This window comes from Branchiostoma floridae, chromosome 10, assembly GCF_000003815.2.
Source record: "Branchiostoma floridae strain S238N-H82 chromosome 10, Bfl_VNyyK, whole genome shotgun sequence".
NCBI lineage: Eukaryota > Metazoa > Chordata > Leptocardii > Amphioxiformes > Branchiostomatidae > Branchiostoma > Branchiostoma floridae.
In genome coordinates this window covers 20803306-20811321 of record NC_049988.1, presented here as the reverse complement: position 1 = coordinate 20811321, position 8016 = coordinate 20803306, and the positions used below count along the sequence as shown (strand labels likewise).

General features: G+C 42.2%; 1 long non-coding RNA gene across 1 annotated transcript; it reads right to left on the bottom strand.

Annotated features, from left to right (window-relative positions):
- Positions 1–6: 6 nt before the first annotated feature.
- Positions 7–6727, bottom strand: LOC118425137. The gene is made up of 3 exons (XR_004832268.1): positions 6127–6727; positions 2111–2164; positions 7–1626 (listed from the first exon to the last, which is right to left on the bottom strand). It is a non-coding gene; the product is annotated as an uncharacterized LOC118425137 (long non-coding RNA).
- Positions 6728–8016: the final 1289 nt, after the last annotated feature.

Sequence of the window (8016 nt, the reverse complement as noted above, 5' to 3'; positions counted from 1 at the left end):
TCTTATCTTAATCCAGGATGACGCTTGGCTATCTTCCTCTGGCAAAAACAATGTAGTTTCCTGGTCACACATGCCAACATTGGAACAGATTCTAATAGTTCAATTTTTCATTTAGCAGCACTGCATGCTCAAGATAAATTCGTATCTATTTTCGTGGCGGAATTTTTTCCACCATACCGGTGTCATTCTCTGACACCATCTTTCTTCTTAAGACACCTACAAAAGGATGCCCTGAATAGCGAGGAATGTTCAAATCAAAGAGATATATGCTCCGTTTCTTGTTTGGAAACGAATAGGAAGGTTACCATGGCAGCAAACCTACTAAAAGTTATAATCATTACATTGTAGGAATCCTACCATGTACTTACGGGAGTCACGAGACTGCGGTCTCGCTTTGATTCGATAATGGCGCCAAATCCTCAGGCAACGTTTTTATCACAGTGACGTTTTCTTATTGTGGTAGAAAGATCTAAGTAAATGTTTTAATTTAAGTCACAAAACAGGTATTTAAGAGAGCTTTGATCTGTTTCATAAGTTGGGCTAGCACTAGTAATACACATCTAGTTTCCTAGAAAATTGCAAAATTTGTCAAGCTCGCAGTTCGATGATGCAGTGGGCCAACTCACAGCAGAACCAAGAGCTTGAGATATGCAAGTATACAAGACAGCCAATAAAAATAGTAGAACTAGGTAATTCTTTCTTCTTCAGTAGTTTTGATAGGTTAAATATTATTCTTTTACTTTGCTTTCCATTTTGTTGCTTCTACCTCCCTCACAGAATCCTTCTTGGTCAATGCACTGAATCCTCTACCAACTGTCCTAGTTGTTGATCTCTTAAAGTTGTTGATCTCTTAAACTACTGGTATGCGGTTGAGAAAAGCAAAATCCCCACGCATTACCGCTAGACACCAGACAGTTCCTTTGTCAAGAGGACCCAGGAAAGCTGCATAACGTTCAAGCCAAGGGACCATCAGCTTGGGTTAAACAAAAATCAGCTGACAAACGGAATTGCACTCATTTGCTTAGGAAATGGAGCATGCACTGCTGCTGAAAAGCCTTGAAATCCTGGGATGTGTAGTGTGCGCAGTCAAGTGTTGAGTGACCCAAGGTTAGAAGCTCCAACCCTGACTGTTGTCGCTTCCCAGATATGTACGCTACTGGAAAGGGTTGCAGTCTTAGGACGGGTTTTCAAGCCATGGTCTACTGTTCATTGTGCTTGTTAAAAAGTACCAGTTCCTTGGTACAATGAACCTGTTCAAATCTTACCTGTCATGATCGGTGGAAGAACAGCTCTTCTGTGAACTAAACTGTGGTTCACCTTTAGACTTGCATCATTTATAACCAAATGCACTGTAGACACATGCATGCCTTCAAATCAACCAATTTTCAAAACCACTTTCATACAAAAAACACAGACAGACAAGGAATCAAGGAAAGTTGACAGAATAGGTGGGAGGTAAAAGGAAGCAGCCCCATGGCTGGAGGTGACCTCTGACCTCTTTCTCCCTCTCCCTGTCCTCCTTCTCAAACTCAGCCTCAGCCTCATCCTGAAGTGCCTGTCCATCAAAGTGGAGGCTGGTGCCAGGGTTCAACATGGACATCTCAGCTCACTAGCCTGTAGTAGACACTGTGGTAAAACAACAATAATAATAACTTTAATGCAAATTCAAGCCCAAAAGCTAATTGCACATATACACTGAAAGGAAATGATAATAATAAGGTATAGTATACAATAACAAAATAAACATTAAGTGAAATGACACTCATCAACTAGCACTACTACTAGAAATAAACTGATTGTAGTTTGGAGTGGAGGACGAAATTACCGACATTTCTGGACATATAAATTGGGTGGCAGAGACAATTTTTTGTAGGTTGGTGTGATGTGTGAGGAGAGGTGTGATGAAGTGTGATGTAAGAATCAGACATTTCAAGTTTCCTAAATTAACAAAACTCTGTAAAATTAATTATGGATTAATTGAACTTACACTAACCAACAGTAAAATTGGTTGAGACTTACCCCAAATTTTGTAAATTCTTATCTATTTTTTTTTCTGTCTGTCTTAGAACAATTACATCCTGTATCATCATACTTTGACAGTTACAAATACCTTGAAAACAGATGCCTTTACTGCAGCTCATATCAAGATGGACAGATGGAGCAACTGCAACAACAACAGCTCGTTAGGTTGGAAGTTTTCAGGAGACTGGCAAAGAATGATATCAATTCAAAGACATTTGTTATTCTTCTAACGTTAGATATTACATATCTTTATTAAATCAGCAATCCATCAAAAATCCTTCTTTTCTTGCATAAATTTGCATTGGTATACCTAGCCTATACAGATCTGAAAGTATTGGCATATGGGTGTAATTCACCTTAACCTACAAGCGCTTTACAATTATCAAAAATCAATCCATTATGGAAGTTTAGCAAAGCAGTAGCAGGGCTCGAAATACTGGGGTTTTGTGCACCCAGGTGCACCCAAACTTGGAGCTGTGCACCCAATTTTTTTCTGTGGGTGCACCCTGTGTACCCAAATATTTTCATAGGCTTATGTATGTTAAGATGTCAGTATATTAAGTAAACACCATACTCTTGACACCTATGTGTTAGAAACATAATGAAATGTCTGTCATAGTACTTCCGATTTCTGAAGAGCTCCGTTCAAATTACTAATCTAGTAGGTTTGCAATAAGGTTATTCTGATATTCAACTTTATTTTATGTGGTCACCCAAAAATATTTTGGTGCACCCAATTTTCTAGGTTGGATGCACCAGTGTACCTATTCCCAAAAATGAATTTGGAGCCCTGAGTAGTTTATACATATAGTTCAAAGACACAAAAAAGTCATCACAACTAAAACTTAGTTAAACTTAAAGAGACAGTTTTTTTTTACAAACTTAAGGAGAAAGTAAAACAAGGCTGTACCTACCCCCTGGTGTGTGCAGCAATTGAGTTCTGACATCTAACACTTACAGCACAGTAATGAAACAATGGATGTAAGAAGAATGGTAACAATAGAGAAGCCATTCACCCAACCTTACAGCTGAAATAGACCCGCCCCCTTATTGTTATGTGCAGAAATGACCAACCAAGTAAACAACTGCAAACTTTTAGCAATGACACTATTTTACCATAATCTAACATTTTCAGATGTTTTAAACCCACATTCTATTTCTTTGAATGATAGTTGACTTAAGTTCTCACCACAAATTCCACCTTAGTGGAGAGAGTCAAAATCTTACCAGGTCTCAGCGATCATGACATCCCGCTGATTGATGTTCAAGTAAAGCCCCAAACATCAAACTCAAAAGATCGGCTCATATACCTGTGGAGGAAAGCTAACATCGATGCACTCCAGCAGGATATGGCAACATACAGTCGAGAGTTTGCAGACCAGGCTCAGCACAACACTGCCTCAGAAAACTGGGAGCTGTTTAAGGCAGCCGTTAGTGGTGCTGCCAATAAGCATGTCCCCAGGAAAAAAGTGAGGCCACAATCCAACAAACCTTGGATAACTCCCCAGATTCGCAAAGCTATGCGTAAGCGGTCTGAACTTTTTTCCAAGGCTAGGAGATCCAACTCCAATGAAGCCTGGGCAAAGTTCAAGAGGTGTAGGAAGGGCGTTAAGCAGAGAGTTAGGAAGGCCCATAGGGATTATGTCTCCAATTACCTGGAGTCTAACATCGAGGATAATCCCAAGGCCTTTTGGAGCTATGTCAAATCCATCAGACAAGACTCTACTGGTGCGTCCGCCCTAAGACATCAGGGGGTGTTAACATCTGACCCCAAAGAAAAGGCTGATGCACTGGGGGCCCAGTTTGAGTCAGTGTTTACCAGGGAGGATAAGACCACCGTTCCTACCCTTGGCGAACCCAAAGCTCCAACTATCCCCTCCCTTAACATCACAGTGGAGGGGGTAGCCAAACAGCTCTCCTGTCTTAACCCCAGCAAGGCCACAGGACCAGACGGATTACCACCTCGCCTCCTGAAGACTGTAGCCGAACAAATTGCGCCAATATTACAGGTCATATTCTCCCAGTCAATATCCACGGGAGATGTTCCTGAAGATTGGAGAACAGCTAACATCGCTCCAATCTTCAAAAAGGGGGACAGAACCTTGCCATCAAACTATAGGCCGGTGTCTCTGACATCGGTCTGTGGTAAAGTGCTCGAACACATCGTGCACAGCCACATGATGAAACATCTAGACGCTCATGGCATTCTGTCCCCTGCGCAACACGGCTTCAGGAAGGGTCTGTCCTGCGAGAGCCAGCTGGTGCTTACCCTCCAAGACCTGGCCAAGAACATGGACCAGAACAAACAGGTCGATGCCGCGGTGCTTGACTTTAGCAAAGCATTCGATACTGTGCCACACGAACGTCTGCTGAGCAAGCTCGAGCACTATGGTATTTCTGGCCTCCTTCAGTCTTGGCTTAGGGCCTTCCTTACGGAGAGAACCCAGAGGGTTGTCTTTGACGGTGGAACATCTAAAGCTGTCAAGGTCACCTCTGGAGTTCCGCAGGGTACTGTGTTAGGCCCTCTGCTATTCCTGCTCTACATTAATGACCTACCCGATTCCGTAGACTCACATGTTCGACTGTTCGCTGACGATTGCTTGATTTATCGAACTATCAACAAGCCTTCTGACGCACAAGGGCTGCAGTCTGACCTCGATGCGCTAACAGAATGGCAAAATCGTTGGCTCATGTCGTTCAACCCCTCTAAATGTCACATCCTCCATATCACCCGTAAAAAGCACCCCATCATAACTCAGTACTCCCTCTGTGGAGAAGCCCTTGCCGGTGTTAAGTCCCACCCCTATCTTGGAGTACAACTGTCCGACGATTTGCGGTGGGACACCCATATCAACCACGCCACTAGCAAAGCTGGTAAGGTCCTAGGAGTCATTCGGCGCAACTTGACCCATTGTCCATCTAGGGTCAAGGCCACTTGTTACAAAGCGCTGGTACGGCCTCACTTGGAATATAGTGCCATCGTCTGGGACCCGTACACCAACAAAGGGATACAGGCGGTGGAGGCCGTCCAGCGCAGGGCAGCCCGAGTGACCCTAAATGACTACCGGCAGACTAGCAGCGTGACACAAATGCTTTCAGACCTGCAGTGGCGCCCTCTCTCCGAAAGGAGGAGGAACGCCCGCCTCACCTTTTTCTATAAAGTAGTCAACAATAATATTAACATAGACGCCAGCAATATTCTGAAGCCTGCCCAAGGGCGCACCCGGGGTAGCCACGACTTCAAATATCAACACATATTTGCACGCACCGATATCTACAAACATTCTTTTTTCCCACGCACAATTCCCGAGTGGAATGCCCTGCCTGGCACGGTTGTAAGCGCTCCCAACGTTGAGCACTTCCGTGCCAGGCAGGCGGCCTGCCCGCCCTAACCCGGGAGCCTCAGCTCCCCCCCCTACTTTTGCCCCTCGCGGGGTCATTTGGGGGTATTCTATGTAGATGTAGATGTAGATGAAGTAACTTCATAATATGTTTGTTTGTTTGTAAATTACTTGTATGTTGTGTTATGTTTTGGAGGTATAAATATTTTTCGGTCCAAGGAGAGTGGTCGAAACTTTTCACATATCGAAACCAGAATGAAATGAAATAGGATTGGACTAGCTTTGGTATCGCTAAGTTACAAACAGGCTAAATATAATATTGCCGATTGACAACCTGTTCATATTATTAGATCCGCAAGGTGTCGCTGTTGCACGACCAAGTTTGTTTGTCCCCTCATTGTTTGATAAACGAAAGGGTAAAATAAGTATCATGGATACAGTAAATGTACCCTATATCTTACATAAACAATATCTACATCCTTATATGCAGAACCTATCAAACGGTGCAGATGTAACAGAATTTGTTGTAAGAAAAGTAAAGCAAAACCAAAGGGGTCATGATTTTATCAAGCCGCCTGTTTTTTGCCAAAATTTCTAAGGCGCTTTTCATTCGTTCGTACCTCATTATAGCTACAAAGTTGGTCACTTTTTGTCCGCAAGGCTACTTTTGAAGTAAACAACTTAGTATTTGCTCCAATTTTTCTGTGATTTTCTACTAAAACATAGAATTCCGCAAGTTTGCCAATAACCAGATTCAACTTACCCTCCCTCCATCTTGGATCCAAAGGCGGGAAGTGGTAGTCTGAAAATCAGTGATGTGATTGGTCAGATTTAGTCACGAGTTAAAAACAACCAATCGTGGACCGTATCGCTTGCTCTCGTATCCAAGATGTTCTACATATTACCCTGAGGACGAGACCTTTAGTAGGTCAAAGGTCAGTATTGTTATTTTTCCGAGATTTGACGTACCGCAACAAAATGTGCTTCTAACATTAGTAACTTTTCAAATTTGCAAATCAATTCTTTTCAAATGCATAATGACATTCTGGAAAAATAGTTTTGTCTATTGATTTATTTTCAACTATTTACTCATTTTGAAGTTTGCTCTGAACTTTGGAGCAATTAAGAATGATTTAGGTGAGAAGTTTAATCCTGATCAGTGCCAGCGCAGTGCCAGCGGGATAAATGATGTTTGTCAGCGGGAGACAGGACTTTGTTTTCCTTGAGTGCAAGGATTTTTGACACTAAAACGTGGAAGTCCTCGATCGAGTAGGGTAGAGACACTCTGAACTTGCCTCACTTTTTCTTCTGGACAGACTGTTGTAGTGTTTCAACTTTCAACTATGTTTAGGAGGAGTTGTGCTCGTTCTGAAGGGACTACCCTATAAGATCAATCAATCAATCAAAAAATTCTAGCTAACTACTGTTTTAGTGAGTGAGATGTCGAGTCCAGGAGGACCCAGGGCTCGCTACCAGCCCGGCGTGGCCGAGGGGAGAGATGTGGTCATAACTCTGGACGAGAAGGGGTCACCAAGGGTCAGTAGTTGTTCAATGTTGTTTTGATTAACGTCTCTAAAAAACGCTGCATTCGACAGTGTAGTTGATGAAATAAGTTGAAATAATTTCAGCAACGTACTGTCGAATGCAGCGTTAAATTGAGTGCGTACGTACGCATTATTAATGGCCCATCTGAGACTACCAAAATGTTACATCGAGGAGGTTGTATATGTTGTTGTTTTGATTAAACCAAGTTTGTAAAAAATCGCTGCATTCGACAGTGAGCAAATAATTTCAGCAACGTACTTTTTGTGGTCGCTGTGGCTATTGACACACTCAGTGTGCCAATAGCCAAACAGGCTATTGACACACCGAGATGCCAACCAGCCAATCAGAGCTTGTAACATGCCTTTCCGGCAATATTTTACACAAGCAATAGTTGATTAGACATTGTTCGGAAGATTAGACATTGGAATCTTTGAATCTTGGAATGAACGGACGTATTCAAGTTATGCCCTACATCTGGATACCTAATAATACAGCCTTCATCGTGTATGTATGACGTAGCGTAGTGGATAGAGCGTTGGCCCGGGAATATATGATACCAGCTCCGACCCGGTTCGAGTCCGCGCCGGAGTTTTTTTAATTTTTTTTTTTTTAATTTTTCTTGTCCCTTTTTAAACATCCATTTGATATAAGAATATTTTATATATAAACAACTTTTAAAGTTTCTGTTAACAATATAAACCAAAAATAACACTGACCACAAAACATGTCATAATTTTCGGCCGTGTGGTTCCGGCGCTATCGGCAGCGACTCGGAAGAATATTTCTTTCACATTAAAAATAATGGAGGTAAAACAACAACTATAACTTCGCTTCCTTAGTGATATAAGTTTTGAGGCCGAAAATTCTCCAATACGGCAGGAATTCGTCGGTAAACACAGCTGAAAACGTGTTCCTAACCGATCCAACATGGCTGCCATGATCACATGCGGTGACAGTAAAACTAGCACCCTATATGATAGCAGATTCCGATGTTTAAAATTGTGCCATAAACACGTGAAAAAGATCGTATTTTGGGTTGATAATGGACACAGGATGCCATTTGTATTTTTCAGAGTGTTGATTGTCAAATATAATCGTAAGATTCCTC